Source organism: Mastigoproctus giganteus, chromosome 7 (assembly GCF_048544385.1).
Source record: "Mastigoproctus giganteus isolate SK-2022 chromosome 7, ASM4854438v1, whole genome shotgun sequence".
NCBI classification, from domain to species: Eukaryota; Metazoa; Arthropoda; class Arachnida; order Uropygi; family Thelyphonidae; genus Mastigoproctus; species Mastigoproctus giganteus.
Genome location: NC_143581.1, coordinates 143,766,749 through 143,787,882, shown reverse-complemented (window position 1 = coordinate 143,787,882; position 21,134 = coordinate 143,766,749).

Sequence of the window (21,134 nt, the reverse complement as noted above, 5' to 3'; positions counted from 1 at the left end):
GTCATTTTGAATCACTCGATGAGTTCCGAACATATTTTAGTTTAAATGTTTGCCGTTAGGTGTCAAAGGACGATTTTAAGGTGAGTATTGTGTTTGAACTCGTGGGGATAATATGAACACGTTTGACAACAGGTGCTGTCTGTGTGACGTAATCTGGGTTAGCTCGGCTGTAGGTGGGTTTTGAACGCATCTTGCTTATTAGATGGAGGGTATGCAAACATCTCTGGTTTGTTTGCATACCGGCGGGAGTGCTGAGGTGTTTACCACATGAATAACAGTTTCTCTTTCAGATGGCAGAGTCACCTTAGCATTTATTTCTGTTCGTTTTCTAGCGAATTTATTTAATAACGGCATGTACACAGTTTTTAAACCATTATTAATCCTATTGCAGTTAATTTGACTCTTAATATCCATTGGATAAAAAAAAAAAAATCCTGAACATGCATTGTTTTCCATTAAAATATAATTCTGATTTTGGATATTCTATAGGACGTAAGTGAAAAGCAGTTAACTTTAATAAACTTTAATAAACTTTATGTTAATCAAATGTATATTTTTGCAGCTGAACATCTGCAGTCCTATCGGTAAGCAAACATACGAAAAGGTACTTATTTACTCTGTCTGATAGAAGAGATGAATTTAAACGCCATCCAGTCCCAGGAATGATGGGAGCCAGGTACTGATTGTTGTTAAATGTTCATGTTATTGTCCACATATTATCAAATACTCGACTTAAAATCCTTTCACTGCTACTTGACAAAAACAAAAATGTGATTAGAATCCATTGTCACTTCAAAATGACCAAAACTGCTCCAATCCGAGAAGTTCCGAGAAACATGGATCACTATCAGAATTGGTTCATAGCAATCCTTAAAATGCCCAAGCACCCCCCCACCAAAATGGAAAGCATTAGAATTATTATCGTATTTAAAATTCTAGCAAGGCTCATCTCATCTTCAAAATATCTGGGAGCATTGCGGTTGACGGATCCCACCTTCCTCTCTTTGTGATGGTTCATTAATCTTACAGTGAGAACCAGACTGCACCGGGCAGATAGATTTTTTTTCCATACCAACTCCTTCAAAGAATTCACGACCTTGGTGTTGATTATGTAAAGTTTATTTCGTCTATACGTAGACGAAAATTTCTTAATTGGGCACTGACTGCTTAATAAGAGCACAGAACACAAATACGTTATATACTGTAGTTGTTATGTGTATTTGTGTTATATATAAATATGCGTTTAGTTGTTTCTTTGTGTTTCTACTCATAAATTTATTTCTATAGTCACTGGCCTAAAAATTAGAAACCTTTATTGAATATCTATTAGGGCCACCTTTTGCCCGAATTATAGCCCTTACACATCGGGGCATGGATTCCACCAGGAGAGGGAGATCTAGCGTTCTTCCATCAGGATATTTGTCAGCAGCTGTACTGTGGTCGGTAAAGAATTGCGAAGCCGAACTACCCTTTCCAGCATATCCAAGACATTCTCAATTAGATTCAGATCTGGAGAATTAGGCGGCGAGGAATGTTCCTCGAACCATTCAGATACAATTTTTGCACGATGGATGGTTGCGTTGTTGTCTTGAAAGAATCCATCACAATCTGGATAATATGAATGAAGTATTGCAGGGCGAAGTTTGTCCGATATGACGGAAAGATATTCGTTGGATGTAACATGACTTTCTAACAATATGAGCGGACCCCAGTTCATACTAACAGAATATACCCCATGCCATGACACACGACAGTCTGGATGCATTTCTTAATGAGGTTCACGACGCACTTTCACCCTACTGTTGGTGCACAAACGTGTTAATCGAGACTCGTCAGACCACATAACCTTTTCCCTCTGTTCCGCAGTCCAGTGTTGGCGTTGTCTGCACCACTACAGTCGAACCTTTCGCTTTTTTACAGAAAGTAGTAGTTCTTTATAGAGACGTGACTACCAAATCCTAGATTCTTCAACACCCATCATAGTTTGGTTAGAATCTTTCTTTGTTTAAATTGAAAAATTTCAGTAATTTTTTGCACACTGGATCTTCTATTCTGACGCACAAGTCGCTTTAAATTCCTGTGGTCTCGTCCTTTTCGGCTTTCTACAGCATTCTTTTCTGTTAGAAGTGCGTTATCTTTTCGCCTTCCACTCATTGTATGGTTATTTTCGACACACCAGCAATTTCCTCTTTTCTCAGTTGTGGCTCCTGTTAAATAGGCTTCAGCAATAACACACCTTTCTGAAAATCGGGAAGATCACCTGTCTGCCACAGGAGAGCGTACAGTATTTATTTGATACCATGTGACAACTTAAATTTGCATCCGTACGTTTAATTATCTGTTGATGCTAGCTACAAAAGGTTTCTAATTTTTTTGGGTGTATAAGTCATTGTACTTAAATAGCCCGAAGAGCCTGGATGTTTGGGTGTGAGCTGCACCTCACATTTTCTCTCCACCAAGTGGGCCATTATTTCTGTTGTAAATCCCTAGCATCGTTTACCGTTAATCTTTATCTCTTCAGACAATAAAAGAGTTATTCTAACCAATATGTAAATTCCAACCTTTAAATAGCTTCATATGAAATCTTTATGGCACGAAAAAATCCTTATATAACACATGTTGTGACCTCGGAATTCCTTTTCGTTTGAAACTACAGAGATATTTGCCAGTTTCTCTACGATCACTATAAATTTAATGATAGTTAAGGAGCTATTTCAATATCCGTTTATTTCTTTTGAAGTAATGAGAAGGGATTTTATGGGGGAAGACACCAGTCACGATCACTCTGAGATTAGGGATATCTAGAGACACTAGCACTGCAGTTCAGCAGTAGAGACGGCGATTTTCTCTTTTGAGAAATGTCTATGATGTTGATATGAGTGGAAATAGCAACTGGATGACCAATTGTCTTTCCCTGTTCGTAAAGCATATTTAAAAATTTCATTACTTCATGTTTAAAGTCATTCCACTTAAAGAATCGTGAAAAGCCGAACTGTTGATGGCTTCAACATTACATTATTTGATTTTGGAGCAGAATCAAATCTAACGTTGAGGACTCCCTCTCCCTCCTTCTCTTTCTCTCCTCTCACGCACACGCTTCGGTCCATCCTTATCATACTTATTGTTTTTTCTTCGCGTCTTTTCTTCTGGGATTTCCACGAACACCGTTCATCTGAAATAGCGGCCATAAATCATCCACTTTCTTCTGAGCTAACGGGCAACAACCAGTTACGATTTATTCTCATTTCACTTCTAAACTTACCCAACTAACTTTCCTTCTTCATTCGCACGCCTCCTCTTGCATTCATTGGGACAGACTTCCTTCGCCTCTATTTCTTTAAAATGTGTCAGTTTCTTCTCACCTCCGTCCATTCACGTTCAGGTCTCAACGCCGGATCAAGGCTGTGTTGGGGTGTTCTTATGCTGGCAGTTCTCCCATAGTCCAAACAGCGATAGAACAATTTTCCGTGTGACTTCTCCACGTTCATCTTACTGCAGAAATATTTCATAAAAAGTAACATCAGCCATACACTCGACGGTTAGAAGTCACCTTCTCTAACAAAACATAAATGAAATCAATAAAAGGCTAAATTAAGCCGAGGTTTATTAGCTTTTCTTGATGTAGTGTGGCTACCGTTTTTGTTCTCTGCCTTAGGCTGCCTAATTCAGGGTCGCTTGCGATAAAATGAGTTAAAATTGCTTCGTAGTTAGTAGATATCTTCTGCTTTATATTAACGAAAAATCACTCTAAAATTTTAAGATGCTTTAATATATAAAAAATCTATGAAAAAGTGGAATGTTCTGCAAATAAGCCCTGTATATGTATTTTGTGTGATTGTAAGGAGTTTGGCTGACTTCAGTTGCTGCGAAATGTTTATTCCATTTCGTATAAAATGAAATAATTTGTTTTGCTGCGTAATTCATTTTCAGTTCCACAATATTTAAGATTATTCTCATCTTAAGGGCTCCACATTATGAAAGGATTTTTGACCTTTCAATGTGAAATAACCAAAAGAGATTGCAAGGATAAATAAGAGATTTCTACTTGAGCTGATTGGATCCGATTTTTGTTTAATTGGCTTTGCTAGTACGTGAACCTCCGTGAAAAAAATATAAAGAATTAAGTATTTTCAAAATTAATTTAAAAAAATGAAAAAAAAATTAAAAGTTAATTTCACTCAATCGCTTTCAATTTTAATGAAAGAAGTTAATAGAAACCTGCATTTCTTATTTTTTTCCCCCTTTTTTTGCTTGGTTAACCTATTCTTGTTCAAATATTCAAGATGAATAGATCCCACTTAAAATGAATATCTTACTTTTATTTTTTTCATTAAAAGATTTATGTTCCATCTTGGTTAACCTGGACCCCGAGAAATGCATATCATATTTTTTGATTATTTTATTTATTTGTACATTAAAGTCATGGTTTTTCTGTGGGCAGAGAAAACAGTTCTCTTTGTGGATGACGGAGTAATAATGTTTTGATATTGGTCAACTGAATACTAGGAGAAAATCTTAACACTCCCAATTGAATTCGAACACTTGATCTTTTCTCCACGTCAGCCCAGAGATCACCTGCTCCTCTGCTTCCGTTGTTTATTAAACGCAATCGCTTTCAACTCTATGAAAACACAGAAGACTACACAGAATTATTTGGTGCCGAAAAGGGAACACGAGCCAGAAAATAATTGCCGTATCATTTGGAAGGAGAGGATGATTGGCTTGGATTTTGGCGCTGGTGACGTCACATAAGGAAAGGGAGAGCAGGATGTAACCCTAATTCCTATAAGAAAACTATCCTTATACTGACAACTTTCGGCTTGCCCGCATCTTAAACGTGCAACTTCGATTTCCTCTGTAGCAAACAGGTTAAAGGAAGTGGTTCCTGCTTCGCTTTATTATAAAGAGTTGCGTTGCTGGTTTGTATCTGAAATTAATTATTTGTATCTCAAACCCTGCGTGACATGAAGGGTATTAAAGTGCCATATTCTCGTAGCCAGAACTTGATGAAGTTTCAAGGCGCAGTAGAGAATTTTCCTCAGTCTTACTGCACGATTAATTTGTTTTATGTAAACGTGCACGTATATTGGATATCTGTTATGTTTTCAGCATGTTAATGGAGTTCTCTTATGAGTTCATCTCTTTTCAGATCAGTGGGCAGGGAAAAACAGACAACAGCTGTGAGAGAACTTTTGTTAACGAGATGCTTCACGAGACACGGGGTTCATTCGAAGTCCGTGATTGGAACAGAGCCTTTTTCTCCTTTTTGCCGACAGAGTCTTTTAATGGTATTTTGTCTTGGACCTAAACCGCTCCAAACTAACCTGGAAAAGACAGATGGTTTCGACCGAAGTCATTCACTATAAAATGTATTGAATTAGGCCTTTTATTTCAGAGGTATCTGTACAGACATTCGCTCTCTGAAGAGCGAATATCTATCCAGTAATAGTGCGAGACTTTTATCGATGCTAACCCTATCGGAATTCGATGGAACAGGCTAATTACAGCCTTCCCTAGCCGACTGTTGAAAAATCGTTTACTGACCTGCCCGCTGTCATCATCAGTAAATAAAGATAAAATAAACTCCCTGGATAGCTTTGTAATCGTTAGAGGGCGCTGAATTGAAACTGTATTGGTTCTTAATGCTGAAACAGTTCAATGGATTCAACAGACGACATCTCTTGATCTTCTTGTACCAGAAAATTATACGAAAATTGGTGGTAGAAATGGATGAACCTCACTAGTTGTAACCCCTGTTTTTTCTAGTTCTTATGCCAAAAGTTCAGGAAACTGCTTTAGTTGACGTGCTTCAAAAATTTGTTTATGATCTAACTGAACGGAATGTTTTCTTTTTGAATGAAATGAGTTTAGAAAGTAAAGTTGCGACCAGATTATCTCTCCTGGGATAAAAAAAAAAGTTAGTTAAGGTACGCAGTGTGTTGCATTTCAGACGCGTTAGATTTTTTTCTTAAATAAAACGATTTTCTTCATTTTCTGTGGTTCATAGAAATGAAAAGTAAATATAGTTATCTCCTTATCAATTAATTACTAAGATTATAACTTTATAGAACGTTTAATAAAACTCAGTAAGTTTAAATTCTATAATCTTAGCCATTTAGTTTAATTACAATTGTATAGTGTTTATTACGCTATATGCACCTTTTCACAAGCGACATCACGTTCAACCTTGCATAACAATACACGCGAAGCGTGCACGGACTGTCTGAAGCTAATAAACTGCATTAAAAACTTCATTTAATTAATCAATGAATTTATTTTTTCCATATAATTTGTATGGAATGAATTCTCGCAGTGGATCGCGTGGTAAAGGCTTGGGTTCAATTCCCATCGCCGGCCAAAATTGAGAAATACTTCCGGTAGACACAGAAGGAACATTGATAAATAAAAAAAAATAAATTTTCTGTTTATACTTTGGGACGACCAGAAAATCAGAGGTCACAAGTAGAGAAAGAGAAATAATTAAAAAAAAAAAAAAAAAAAAAGAAGAAGCCATATTTGATCAACAGACGCCGATCAAGGAACGATACTGGCGCTGTTAGCAATACGCATTCTTAAATGCACTTGTTACATAGCAGTTTGTGAATTCCATGCTTTTTTTTTTCTTTTTCAGTAAGTTTTTCCTGTATCTTTAACTGTGCAGACCCCTGAAGCATTTTAAGGATTCCAAGTGGGTAAGATAAAGGACCATACTACCTTTCTTCACAATAAGTGATTGGCACTTCACTGAAAAGCATGCTGCAGTAGACCTTGGCCTCCCTTGAAAGGGCGGGAGAGTTACGGACCAAAATAACATCTAGAACAATTTGACGCAGCATCCTTGAAGCCTGGTGGCCTTTTTATCGCAATCGGTACGGAATAAACGCTATTTAAAATTATGAAACCTTCAATATGTCTTCGACACCCTTCGACCTACCCGGAGTTCCGTAACTTCAGTAAATTCTCACGAAAAAAAGCGAAAAAGTAACGGTATCACCTCCCCCCTCTCTCCAAACCAGCATGCGGATGCTCATGTATCATCTCAAGGCCACGTGACTCATTCAACTTGAGAGGTATCGCAGAGCAGACACTATTTGGGCACCTTAACTCAATGTTTACAAAATCTTACTCCACCTACACTTTACGTTCATTCAGTACTGTCTGTTAATCTTATTCACATGAGAGAGAGAGAGAGATTATCATCAAGGGAGTCGGCTACACTTATAAGCCAAAAAACCATCAATCTCTCCAGAAGACTCGAGATAATTCCCTGAGCACTAAGAAATTCAGTTAGACGCTTTTCAAGAGTAAGGCGAAGTGCGCGTGCAAATATGAAACAAGGATAGTAAAATAATGATCATTCAGAAACTTGGCCACGAAGGACTCCCTTCCCCCAATTTACTGAAGGGAAATCTTGTGGGCGGTGCCATTGCTAACAGCAGACATGCACAGTCTGCGATTCAGTTTGAATAAATGAATGCCCTGAATTTCAATAAGGTTTTTCTCCACGGTATTTAGCCAGGAGAGCATCTTAATCAGGAAACAAAATTGTGGGAATACTAGAGTAGTTCCAAGAAAGCCGTAAGATGGAATACGTACAAAAGGGTTACGCTTATTGCTTGGACTAAATCAGAACGATTTTGGTTGTCTTTTCATCAGGACTTATTATTATTAAAATCTGAACCAATAAATATGGTCTGCACCTTTTAAACGGATATTTAGCCAGGAGGGCGATCCGTCATACAGTTAATTATTTAAACTATATACAATCTTCTGAAACATATAAATCAATTTTTTTTCAAACAGTAGACGTAACAGGGTTAACTCAAGTAATTGATTGATATCGATAACAAATATTTACAGATTTAGGTAGCAGATTTAGCAGCAATTTTAGAACTTTGGTTACAAATTTAGCAGCATGAGTCGGGGAGAACCTTAACACTTTCATATCTGGGTTTCTTGTTTTTTTCCGCTTGAAGAGGAAGCCGGGTCTCAGCCTGGACAGCGTCCTGCTGTCTTGGGTGTGTCCTGACGATATTAGGTAGCAATCTGTTGTTTCCAAGGCATCACGTCTAAATTCGAGTACAATACCGATCTAGAAATGGTATTTTGCCTCCCAGTTATTCTATTTAGCCATTTAAGGATCATTACTCTAATCAATACTATAACCCGAGAAATTTGTTGAAGTGTGTTTTGGGGGGGGGGGTGATGGAGGAATATAATGGTATGGGATAAAGGCAGCATTGTACATATCGGATAATAAGCTGAGGGGTCGTGTATTGCTGCGAGCTCTTCATGTAGTAGCCACATTGCTGCATAGGCTTTTGTTCTGGTAACGTTTAGATGTTGCTGAAGTGCGAGGCCCTCATCCCACGTTAAGCCTAAGTCCTAATGCATAATCACTTTTCCCACAAGTTCCCCTGCTTTGTAGATTTCTGTGTTGTTCCTTAACCTGTTCCTGTTGTTTGTAAAGGTTATTTAAGCTGATTTAGCATGATTAAGTTCTAAATTCATTGATTCTAGTTACCTTCTAGTTGTTGTGTTTTATGATTGGCCAGTTGATTGATGGTAGCTGCTTGATTATAATTAGATGACGTTACGCATACCGTAAATATATGGCTTCGAAAAAATGGCGCCACTTCAAAGGTAAAATGCTTTTTATTGAAGAAACTGTATACAAGCATCACCTGATTATTGAAAGTAGTCGCCATCATACATACATATACACTGAGTAGACAGTAATCATGTGATACTTACCTACCTAGTAATGGGTAGGCAAGTATTCCACCATTCGCCCGGATAGTAAAGTGTAAAGTGTATTTAGGGTCATACGGCACCAGGGGTTTCCCCCATCTCCGCGTTGTTTACATTGTGATGGGTGTGCCAGTTTGCTGGAAATGCCAGAGATTTAAAAGTGTATGGATATTGTTCATATGTAGTGTCGTGTACCGTTGTTCATCTGGTCATTTAGCCGCTGGACCCCTACTGAGGCCCAACGTTGCCCCACTTTCGCCCCGTGGAGGCAGACCAGGTACACCAGTATTATAATTAATATACTCTGGCAGGTCCTGCCACCTAATTTCCTGAGATTTCAGTGGCTAGGACCTTAAAATAAAAAAAAAATAAAAAAAAATTTCCCACGTTGTATGTTGATCACATACATGTTTCCCGGTTTGAAGGGGTTGCATTTGAAAATTTAATGGCCGAGGAGAGGGCGAAATAATTTAGAGAAGTTAGAATTTTGGTGTGGGTCTTGCGCTGGCATAGAGATAGAGAGGGGAGGAGACTGAAGGCTAGGGGGGGGAATAGCTAGGAAAGACTGGGATCAATAGAGTAGACGACCCCAGCATGTGCCAGTGGGGCATGCCCATGCTCCACCAGAGAGAAAGATGTGGGATGGCAGGGGGGGAGGCAACAAGAAGGCTGTCGCCTCCCCCTCTGCCAGGGAAGGGAGGAAAGTGTGCCCGGCAAGGGAGCCGGCACAGGTCGCCATATGGCCTGGCGGCTGCATGTCTGCTTGAGTCAGGTCCTTGTTGTCCCATCCGTGTGTAGGTTCCTGTCTGTGGTTGTCACTTGGCAGCAGGACAGGTGCCTTAGTCAGGTCCGTAGTTGTGAGTATTTAGTCCAGTCTGTACTTATGTCTCTATCTGGAGTCATGGTCATTAGTTATTGGATCCTGGGTCCATTTGTTGGATCCGAGTTTGTCGAGTCCGGCTGTTTTTTTTTTTTTTTTTTTTTTTTATGCTGTTTCTTCCTGGGATGCAATCCCTTTGTGGATTGTCTTGATGGTGACTGTCCGTGCACCTTATATGGTTGTTTGCAAAGTCATATATTGTGGGCCTGAGAAACGCTATTGTGGCTGTGGGGGCGGAAGAGTATGCCTTCTGTGAAAAAGATCTTGTGCAAAGTTTGCCAGTGCTTTGTAGCTGTGCTCCTCCTCCAATAAGCGTTCCTCTTGATTCTCTGGTACATAATGTAATTCTGTAATTAGTCGGCATCGGAGGTCTTCATAAAGCTTGCAGTGGTACATTAAATGCTCCCACGTTTCCACTAAGCCACAATGACAGAGGGCAGTGTTGCTCAGTCCAAAGGTCATTAGTTTGAATCTGATGGCGCCGTTGTCAGTTAGGAGGTACGTGGCCAGCAATCCTGGGGAGAGCCAGCTTGGGTATTTTGGGTATACGGCCGAGACAGTTGGGAGGAATTTTCGCGTTATTTGCCCTTTTGTTGAGTTTTGCCACCGTGTTTGCCAGGTTTGCTGAAGATGTACAGTTAGTCTTCTTTTCTCTATTTTCGGTTCGCTGGCTACATTTAATGTGAAATTTAGGCAGGTATCCGGTATGCCTCTGGAAAGGCTGTAGAGGAGTCCACTGCGTATCACTTCCAGGTCCAAGGGGAGGGCACCCGTGAGCACCTGAAGCGCGTGTGTACTCACTGTTTTGCAAGCTCGTGAGATAGTCAGTAAGATGTACCTCTGTATGGTTTCTAGTTTTCTTTTATTAGTTGCAGTGGTTGCTTTCTTGTACCAGACACCGGAGGCATAGAGGATGACTGGCAGGAACACAGTTTTGTGAAAAAGAGCAAGGGTTTTCTTCTTTATGCCCCAGTCCTTGCGGGTGATTCTTGCAAATAGTGACGAGTAATTTCTGATTTTATTTCTGAGATAGTTAAGATGGGGAGTGAAGGATAGGTTTCTATCAAGGACAACCCCAAGAAATTTCATTTCTGTGGTCAGCTTGACGGTGGTTCCTTGTACTTTTATTTGGGGGGGGGTCTCCTGGTGTCCAGGGTTCCCCGAAGTAGGATGGAGCTTGTCTTAGTGGATGATATCTTCAGGTTATTTTCGTCAGCCCATTGTTGTAGAGTGGCGAGCGCCCGGTTTGCTGTGTTTTCCAGCTGTGCCCTGGAGTTTTCTGCCAGTGTCAGGACAAGGTCATCCGCATATGCATGGGAGGTTGCATTTCCGAGGTTGAGGTTGAGGAATCCGTCCAGGATCACGTTCCAGAGCAGTGGGCCCAGGACAGAGCCCTGTGGGCATCCTCTGTAGATGCGTCTGGTTATTGTACAGTAAGGAGCAGTGACTTTTACTGACCTGTCGCATAGGTAACTGCTGATGCAATTGTATAGATTACTTGGGAGTTTGGCCTCCCGGAGCCTGCTGAGGACGCTTGGCCACCAGAGGGTGTCAAACGCCCCGGCAAAATCAACCGCGATGGCAAGAAAGTATTTGCGGTCTGTTTCTGTTGCAGCGTTGATGATGCTGCGTAGGGCATCGGTGGTGGAGTATCCTTTTCGAAATCCAAATTGTTTGGGTGACTCTAGGCCTGCGTTTCTATAGTGCTTCTCTATCCTGTTTCGCAGGAGATGTTCAAGAAGCTTGCTGAGAACTGTCAGGAGCGCTATCGGGCGATAGGACCCTGGGAGGTCCTGCCTCTTCGTGGGATTCTTCAAGATTAGCCGGAGCGTCGCCACCCTCCAACTGCACGGGAAGTAGCCTTCTTTGAGGCATTTATTGTATAGTTTCAGTATTTCCTCCGGGATAGTGTCCACTGCTTTCTTGATGATCTCTGGCTCTAGGAGATCTTCCCCTGGGGACGTTTTGTTTCTCAGCTTGGCCGCCGCGATCTCCAACTCAATCTTGGTGAAAGGTTCCTCAATTTGCTGGGTTGTGTATATCCTGTTCTGTTGGCAGAGCAGTACTTGTTCTGGCGTAGCGGGATCAGTGTGCTCCAGAAACATAGCATCCAAAATATTGTTGACAGTTTCGTGCCACGTCTTTGTGAACCCCCCTTGCGGTTTCCTCATTGCTGGGAGTACCTCGCCTCTGGGAAGCCTATTTGTAGTCACCCGATAGACCACTCCCCAGGGGTTGTCATTTCCTGTCGTGAAAACTAGGTGCTCCCATGTACGCTGTTTTCTTTCTCTGATTTTTGCTGTGTATTGATTCCTTGCAGTACGGTATCGTTCCCGGAGCGCCTCTACTTCTGCAGTAGGCCAATCACGTCTAGCCCGCTGGAATTTTTTCCGACAGGTGTTGGCTACCTGCCTTAGTTGCTGAAGCTCAGGGTTCCACCAGGGTACCGCCCCCGGAGATGGTTTCTTTCTTTTGATAGATTTGTCCGCCGCTTCTGTGATAAGTCTCACCAGTTTTGCCTGGTGTTGGTCTGGGGTTGTCTCTTCTGTATTGAATGTGTGGGCGGCCACCCGTATGGTTTGTTGGAATTTGGGCCAGTCTGCTTTTCCTATGGCGTATCTGTGCTGTATTTGTCTGGGTGTTGTGCTTCTGGCTATTGTTCGGTTTAGTTGGAAGGTTATTGCTCTGTGGTCCGATGTTGTCCAGTTTTCCGTTACTGTCCAGGCTGTGATGTGATCAGTGACGGATCTTGTGGCAAGGGTGATATCAATTGTTGTCTCCCACATAGTACTGGAGAATGTTGGGAGGTTGTTTGGCTGGTTAAGTATATTATAGCAACTGTTTGTGAGGTACTCTTCCAGATGCTGCCCGTTCACAACGCCTCTCTGTCCTGGGGTTTCGCTATACCATGCCAGTGAGCGGCAGTTTACGTCTGCGCCTACAATTATTTTGGCGTTCGGAAATTCTGTGTGCATGGTCTGTAGGTAGTTAATTGTTGGGAGGATATCTTCCCCCGGTCGACTGTATATTGAGACAGCATAAAATTCCCCTAGTGCGGTGACTATGTGGGCACACGCAGCCCAGGGGAGGCAGTAGTTTGATAGTTTAGTCACTGTGTAATCCGGATTTCTAACTAGGATGGCTGCCCACGGGGTTTCAGCATCAGTATGCACAATCTTGTATTTCATGGGGTATCCCCTGACCTTTTTGCTGTGTGTATACGGCTCTTGCACGAGCATAATGTCGACATTTTCTTCGTTGGCCTTCGCCCGGATAAGGGCAGTCACTCACACGGCGAGGCATTGAGTCCACTAGTTCACAAAAGCGTTCCACAGGTATTTCCATCCATACTTGCTGCACCGCTGTCCAAAATTTCGTCGCATTCTTCGGTGGAGGATCCAAAGCTCGAACGGACCTTTCCACAGTATCCCAAAGATGCCCCAGAGGTTCATGTCCGGTGAATGAGGAGGCCATTCCATGGTGATAAAATTTTCGAACCGTGTTTTAGACACCACGGTTCTGTGTAGAGTCGCATTGTCCTGCTAGAAGAGTCCATTACCCTGTGGGTGCATGATGACCACGAAGAGATCCAGATGGTCTGCAAGGATGGACACGTAACCTGGACCGTTCAGAGATGCGTCTGGACGTACCAGAAGTCCCAACGTGTGCCAGTATAACAGGCCCTAGACCATTACCGACCGGTCCAATTGCCCTGAACAGTTCCTTGTTAACATGATGGGTGCATAGCTTCGTGCGGTTTCCGCCAGATACACACCCTCCCGCCCGCTCGAAATATCTGAAAACGGGACTCATCGGACCAGAAGACCCGTTTCCAATCATCCAAGGTCCAGTGCCGATGTTTTTTCGCCCGGTTGAGGCGTAGAGTCCTGTGTCGTGGTGTTAACAATGGGAATGTGGTAGGTTGGCGGCTCCATAACCTATTGCGGCCAATTATCACCTGATGGTCTCGGTGGAGACGTTTCTGGCACCTCGCTCGTCGAAGTCGGCGGTGATTTGTGCCACTGTCGATTTCTGGTTGGCTGAAACAATGCGTGACCGACGTCGACAGCCACTTTCATCCATCATCTTTCTCCGTCCACAGTGCTGTCCACGATGAGATGTTATTCCGAAAATGGAGCATTCCCGATACACTCTTGATACTGTCGAACGGGGACAGTGAAATTTCTCTGCCACCTGCGCGATAGAGTAGCCCATGCGTCGGGCACCCGCTATCAACCCGCTTTCAAAGCCGGGTAACTCACGACGTTTATTTATACTTACATCGAATTACCGTCTACGTGGATGCAGTGTACCCATATACCTGCCAAGCTGTGGGTTCTCCACTAGCGAGAGGGATGATAGCGTCGCGTTTCCCAGGAACCAGGTATCCCATGAATTCTGTCCTTTCAGTGTATAGGCCATGTATATCTGATGTATGTGTATTAAAAAGTGTAATTCGTATTTTACATTTAATTTTATGCGGTATATTTAAACACAGATACCTGATGTACACGTTTTACGAGTTAATGAGCAAATCTACTAGGAAAAAAAAAAAAAATCTTCCGCTTGCAGAAAAAAGCAAGCGGAAGATATTTTTACAGCTAACCTTCGCCCTCGCATTATTCCCATTGCCATTTTAATCCAAGATGGCGAGCGGAACGTAATGCATCCGTCTGTGGCTTTCCAGTTAGTTATTAATTGCTTCCTAAGGAAGTTCTCCATCGGATATTCATTGCTCACTCAACAATCCGTCCTTTTAACATTTGCTTTAGGAAAATTAATAGTGGTACGTTACATCAGTGCTGTTCCACCATGCTGCGTGAAACCGCAGAATCCCGCATGATTATTTGGAACACACTTCATTGGACAGATATTTATTTCGTTCTTTTTATGTTATACTGTATATATATATATGTGTATATATATATACATGCACACGCAGAGGAATTTTGTTCATTCAGATTTTTTTTTTTAGGTGCCAACAAACAAACAAAAAAAATTCGGGACCATATGTAAGTGACGAAACTATGGAAACGTGAGGACAGCTTTTGTTCGAATTGTTCGAATTGTTCGAATTGTTATAAAATGGACTTGCCAATGCGCAGTACTCGAACTAACCACCGGTGAACATTGAGAAAATATTCAAAGCTAAAACCGTAAAAGAAAATGCTATAGGTCATTACAGATGACGATAAAGAAAACTTCACGCCCTCCCGTCGACATTTTGGCGAAGGAAGGGCGTGACGATGGTTGCCCTTTTAATTAATAATGGCACGTAACATTTTGAATAAACAAAATGTTAGAATCTAGGAAAGTGAAAAACCCCATACCTGTGGGGGGGGGGGAGCTTAAACGTGACAGTCCCAAAATGAACGTGTTTTGTTTACTCGTTCCTACACGATGGTTTATGCATCTTTCTTTGTAGATAAAACGCCTACCGTGTTGGGCATTCGAACATGGAAAATTTCGTCCTCCGTTTATGATTAAAGCAAACCCAGATCATTAATAAATCTATATACCAATAAGATGCCTCCCTCCCATCCCCACCTCACATGTCTCTTCAAGTTCGTGAATTTCTGGATAACAATTTTCAAAACTGATGGATGGGACGAGGTGGTGCGATTCTGTTGACAGTTCCACCCTCGGAACATTGAATACTTTTCCGCCTCTGGAGTTTCGTTAAGGATCAAGTGTGCCAGTCGCGGTTACAGCAATTTTCACAAGCTGAAAACGGAATTGAAATTGTTGATCGTATAACACCCGATACGTTAGAGCGGTTGTTGTTTTTCACCAAAGGAAGTTGACACATCACAGCTATCCCTGTGATGTGTCAACTCCTTTGTTTATGTAAAACGTGTGTTTTCTTTGGCTTGGGGAAACAAAAAAAGACATTTTTTGGGGTTAAGAAACCATGCAGTCTTCGTCCCAGACCAACTGATGCGGTCAGGGTTTGAAAATTCCCATGAAATTCCACCCGGATAGATGAGATTCGAATCGAATCCAGGCATTTTCCGCCCTTTGTAGAAGAACAGCGATCGTAACTACTGGGTTACCCACAAAGGATATGTTAGAGTAGGTGTGGTAGAACATTGATTTTCATTAGGGCGTAGGCCATGAGGCTAATGATAATCTCTGGCGATCACACCGAGATGTCGTAGCTACCCGTAGAAACTACAAGATGGCGGCTTTCCTTCGGCGTCTGGTACGTTTTACCAAATTGAAAATACACGAAGTTACGGGCTTATGAAGTTGCACTTTTGAATACGGTCCCTCCCTGGGGGGGGCCCGTTGGTGAAAATCCGTGGTCTCTGTACTGCACTGCACTATTTATGTGCAATATCCGTTGTTTGCGTGCCTCCGGGCCCGTTGAAAAGAACGTGTTCAACGTTGCATTTAATCATGTAACACACCATTATTACGCTTAGTAGTTCGCCGTGAGCAATGAATGAGTGGAGCGTGACCGACAACTGGCACTACGTTTGTCGGAAATACACTGCTTGCGTTCGTAAACAGCGAATACACGATGGAACAATGCAGCCTCCATTGCGTTGTCATAAATGATCCGTTATTGGGTAAATTGTGAATGGAACACCAATAACGTATGGTATCGAAATGCATGACGGGAACGTGACTGCTCGACAAACAACTGCAAATTATATTTTTAATTTTACCACGCACAACCTGAGAATTTTCTTCCATCCGAGTCTAACACATTGTTGAAGCTTGTCAGATCCTCTCATTATTTTTTGGTTATTTTTATTATGCATTGGACTGCGACGAGTTCTCTTTTTCGCAACCTCTGTTTAATCTGGCTCTAAATGTTTGAATCGTATTTTATTGTACTGTTTCACGTTAAACCCCCCGCCCCCAAAATCCAAAATTACAGAAATTTTTTGAGATTGAAATGTTAATAATAGAAATTCCACACGTGAGAGATATCTAATCTCGTTAATAATAGATATCTCGCATCTCCCACGGTGTACATAACGGCAGTGTCATTGGTTTGGCAATGCAATGTGTTGTAAGTTGTCGGCGTTTTGATCGTTTTTCCTCGTTCCCAAGGGAATACAAATCTTATTTTCCTCTTTCCCCATCCCACCCCACGGCGAAGTTCCAGTAATACACTTTGAACGTCTGACACAGAGGTGTTCAACCTTTAAGTTCAGGGGCTCACATCTGGTGAGCATGGGCTTGGCACACCCAGGGTCCTGAGCTGGATATCATCATTCTTCTCTTCCGTGGTGATTTCCTTCTACTTCTCTCTTTTTCTCTCTCTCTCTCTTAGGGTAAATTAGAATTTTTTTTTTTTTTTTTATTTCTGGCTGGTGCAGCAAAAGCCTCAGGCTTCCTTGCACCATATGGCTAATGATAATAATAATAATAATAATAATAATAATAATAATAATAAGTTCGCAACACATAAATCCAATTTAAGGTGTTCCTCGATTTACGAATGGGACGCGTTTTGGAAAACGTTTCGTAAAGCGAAAATTCGTAAATCGAAAAGAGCTCTCCGAACTACTTTTAAAGTAATATATAATGGATAATTTTTTGATGCTTTGATGTAGCACTCGTTTCTTTCACTGTGATGCGTGAAAAATACAAGCAGTACTAACAAAACCATGACATTAACCAAAAAAATTAATAAATTTATTAACTTTATTGGAGCGACCACGTTATCTTGGACTATTTTGTCGAACCTGGATTGACTGGTCTACACTCGCACTCTGACCATAACTTTCAACACATTAGTTATTTATTTATTTTTTGATTTTGTTCTGCGATGCATTGATGTCATCGATGGATTTTTCAAAATGTTAATGTTTCCATATTTTCTATAATGGATCTGTCTGTGTCATCCCAGTCACTGATAATAAATCTCGTCAGGGAAAGATGTGATACGATACGGTAAAGGAAAATGAATCTTAGAGTCCAAGCTTTACAGTTGGGAAGCCACACTAGTGGAAGCTTGTTTTTCAACCTTTTAGAGCTCTCTGGTCCTAACGGTATTACCAAGGTAACACTTTCATACCTCTTGGAATGAGAGTGTTACCTTGCGTTTAACCAACCATACCAAAAGGCTTGATCGTTAAATCTCGTGCTGCGTTGCCTGCAAAGAGAAGAGTAAGACCATCTTTAACTGTCTCCAGAAACTGTGGCAGCCTTTCCTTTTAAGATAAAAGTGCACGATGGCGTTGCTTCTGATGGAGTACAATTTTGTTCATGTTGAAAACTGGATTGTTAGAGCATTAACCTTCTTCGATTATCTTCTTTAAATCTATTAAGAAGGATTTTTTTGCCGACATATTTTGCACTCAACTGTTCCTTCCTCCCATTAGCGTGACGTTATGAGCAAAGTTAAAAATACCTTCCATCTAGCCATGGTTAGTCTTGAAGGTATCGCCAGAATCTTCATTCAGTGATTGACCCTCACGTTTTTTGAAATTCTCCAGTACAGCCTCGGCTTTCACAGCGATCAACAAAAAGAAGATAAAATATCATCGATTACGGTACTGTACAAAGTTCAGGAAATCCTCCAATATGTTCCATCAAACGCTTCTTTCTTTTGTCATACGAAATGAACCAGATGTCACAATTCTTGCCACCTTCTTAATCGTGGCAAGAACCTTGAGTGGCAAGGTTCTTGCCACTTTAATTACATTGTAATATGTCCAGCGTTATTGACTTGGTGAAAAATTTCTCTAAATTAAGAACACTGAAAAAACGACCACAACATGGCGGAACAAAGCAGAGAGAAGTGCACTTCTGCGCAGAGAGAGATACGCAATCGTATAGTTTGCATTGTAGCGTGAATTTGTTTCATAATTATCATAACAGTGCAATATTATGAAATGAGTTATGACAATATAGTGTAAAATTGTTTAGTTGCGCGAAAAATTTAAATTGAAACAGTCATTTCTCTTTAAGAGTGTGTCAGGTATGTGTTAAGCGCCAAAGCAGCTAAGGCTATGAGGCACCACTATATCGTGTCTGTAACTTCGTATTACTTTTGGTCGGTTTACCTGTTTTCTGAATGAAAAACTATCACTCGGTCACGTCGTTAGAAAAGTCCATAAGAAAAAAAATTCGAAACCGGCATTTTCTACTCGATGTGGGCGAATTGTGATTATAGCTACTGCGCCAACCGCAAGGGCTTCTGTCAGTTTCATAGATGAAGAGATTAGATTTTCTGGATGTATGAGATGCGTGGAAAAATTCAATAGAGAAAAATTTAATTGTGCGAGACTTAAGATCTCGCGAAACAGAATGTGTTTAAACCTCCAAGTTTCAGAACCTATTCGCTTTGAGAGGACCACCCCAATAAGTTCCATCATTCGCCAATAGGCCTAGTAGAATGCGGTTTTTTCAACCCCAATTGGTAAAGGCTTAAATTCAAGTCCCGCGGCACAGTCTTGTGTTGCTATCCTTGCTTACCGATGTCCATTTCTGCCACGAGGGTTCGCGATCCGATTGCAAAGCGCAATCAGAATTACTAAGGCGATTAAGACAGGCTTATGTACAGATTTAATGCGCCGCTTTCCCATTGCTGTTCTCTTTGTATCCTCACTGGCTGATCTGCCTGTTATGCCTTGTGGAATTCACTGAATATAAAACTTACTCCCTGCACTTGATCTGCTGACTGCAGCCACGAATGAAGGAGCCTTTAAGAATTTCTTGTCCCCGAAACCATATCTCTCCAAATTATGATGACAGCGAACCGACCATATTAGCACGAAGGACTGTGTTACTATAACTCTGTTTTAATCTTTGCAGATTTAAGAAGCAACGATATATTGTTCTAACAAATATGAAAATTTATAGTGACAGTTATGTTCGATAAGGCTACCCTTTCTATAATATTTAGTGTCGTACTCACCCATACCATTAAAATTCTGGGTGTCATGGGAAGCAATGTACGTCTCCAATACCAATTTAAACTTGCAATTCAAATTTTAAGTACAGTATGGTCCAGAATAAAGTAGCCGAGAGAGAACAGGGCCTATCTCAGTGTACATGCATCTAGTATTGTGTGTGGATTAAAGGTTGAGAAGACAGATGCTGTTTTTTTGAAGGTGGTCGTGTAATTTCCAGGAGTACATGCGAAGGAAGGTGGTTCCCAAGAACAAAAGTAGAATGGATAAATGAGGAAGAAGAAAAGTTGGTTCTGGGAATTTAGAGATCTCTGAATAGATGTTGCCTGGTTCAGGCACATCTTCGGACTGGTTTGGAAGAAAGAGGAGGATTTACAGAAGATAATTCAGAAGAATATCCGTGGAAATATCTATAGAAATGATGTGTAACAGAAACCGATAGTCTGCGTGACAGAGGGGAATCATTAATTAAGTGAGGATCCATTAATTAACCTGATCGCTTGATTTGTATAAAGTTTAGAAGATTAAGAGAGGTTCTCAGGGAGGTGAACCACGCCAGGTGTAGAAGCAATATTCTATTATAAAGCAGATTCGAGATTTATAGAGTTAGCAGCTGTTTCGGAGGAAAGCGACTGCGAAAGAGAACTTAGCTCTTTCGATGCAGATGAAGCAATATTTGTGATATTATTATTATTCATTCATTTATATGGGGACCCATATTGGATAGGGATTGTCCAATTGCATGCCAATACTATTAGAATACGATAAATAAATGAAAGTGAATGATATATGTATGTCAAGAAAGGTTAGAAGTTATGGTTACCCGTAAGATATGTCATCTCCTCTTGTCTATAGATATGAAACGTTTCATAGTTATTTTCATAACAATGCAATTGTCGAAGAGAATTTTGCGAGAAACAAGACAGAGCTGAGTTTCAGAAGGATCGAAGTTAGCTAAGTTTTCTTTTTCTCACTGGAGATTACCTGTAGTTGAACATTTAATGAACTGGTGGTGGATATTGGAGAAGTTGTAGTTGTCTGTGCAGAGCAGGATTTGCCAAACTGAGAGGTAGAATTTTGTAAGCAAGTCTGTTATTTTGTTATGCATACTGTGTGTTAAGTGCATGAAAGTGCAATAAATATCTGGAAAGGAGATTTATATTCGTCTATCCAGCATTAAAGCTGTTAAGCAAATGTATGAAAATGAGTATCGATCAAAGCGCACCAAACAGATGATGGCCACTAGGTTCTATTAAACTGATTAGCGGATTGAAGACAGTGTTATCGACATCGAATCTGTGGGAGTGGTTTTAACAAAGTTTTGCAGTTTCCAAAGAAAGCTATTTTCCTTAAGAAAGGAACGAGAAAAGAACTTCACTCAAGATAATGGCTGGTATGCTAAATGCTTTTTTTTTATATCGGATTCAAGCGACTTATGGATTGAGATCCTGACAAAAAACAAAGGGACCTTTAAGACGAAGGGACTGCTCATGGATCCCAGCGATGCAGTGCGCAAATGAGAATTTTTCTTTAAAACATTTGGTTTTCTGATGAATGGCACGTGCAGCTGTCAGTATAGATTAACAAACAAAATTTAATTAATTAAAATTAGTAAACAATATGTTTCCTAT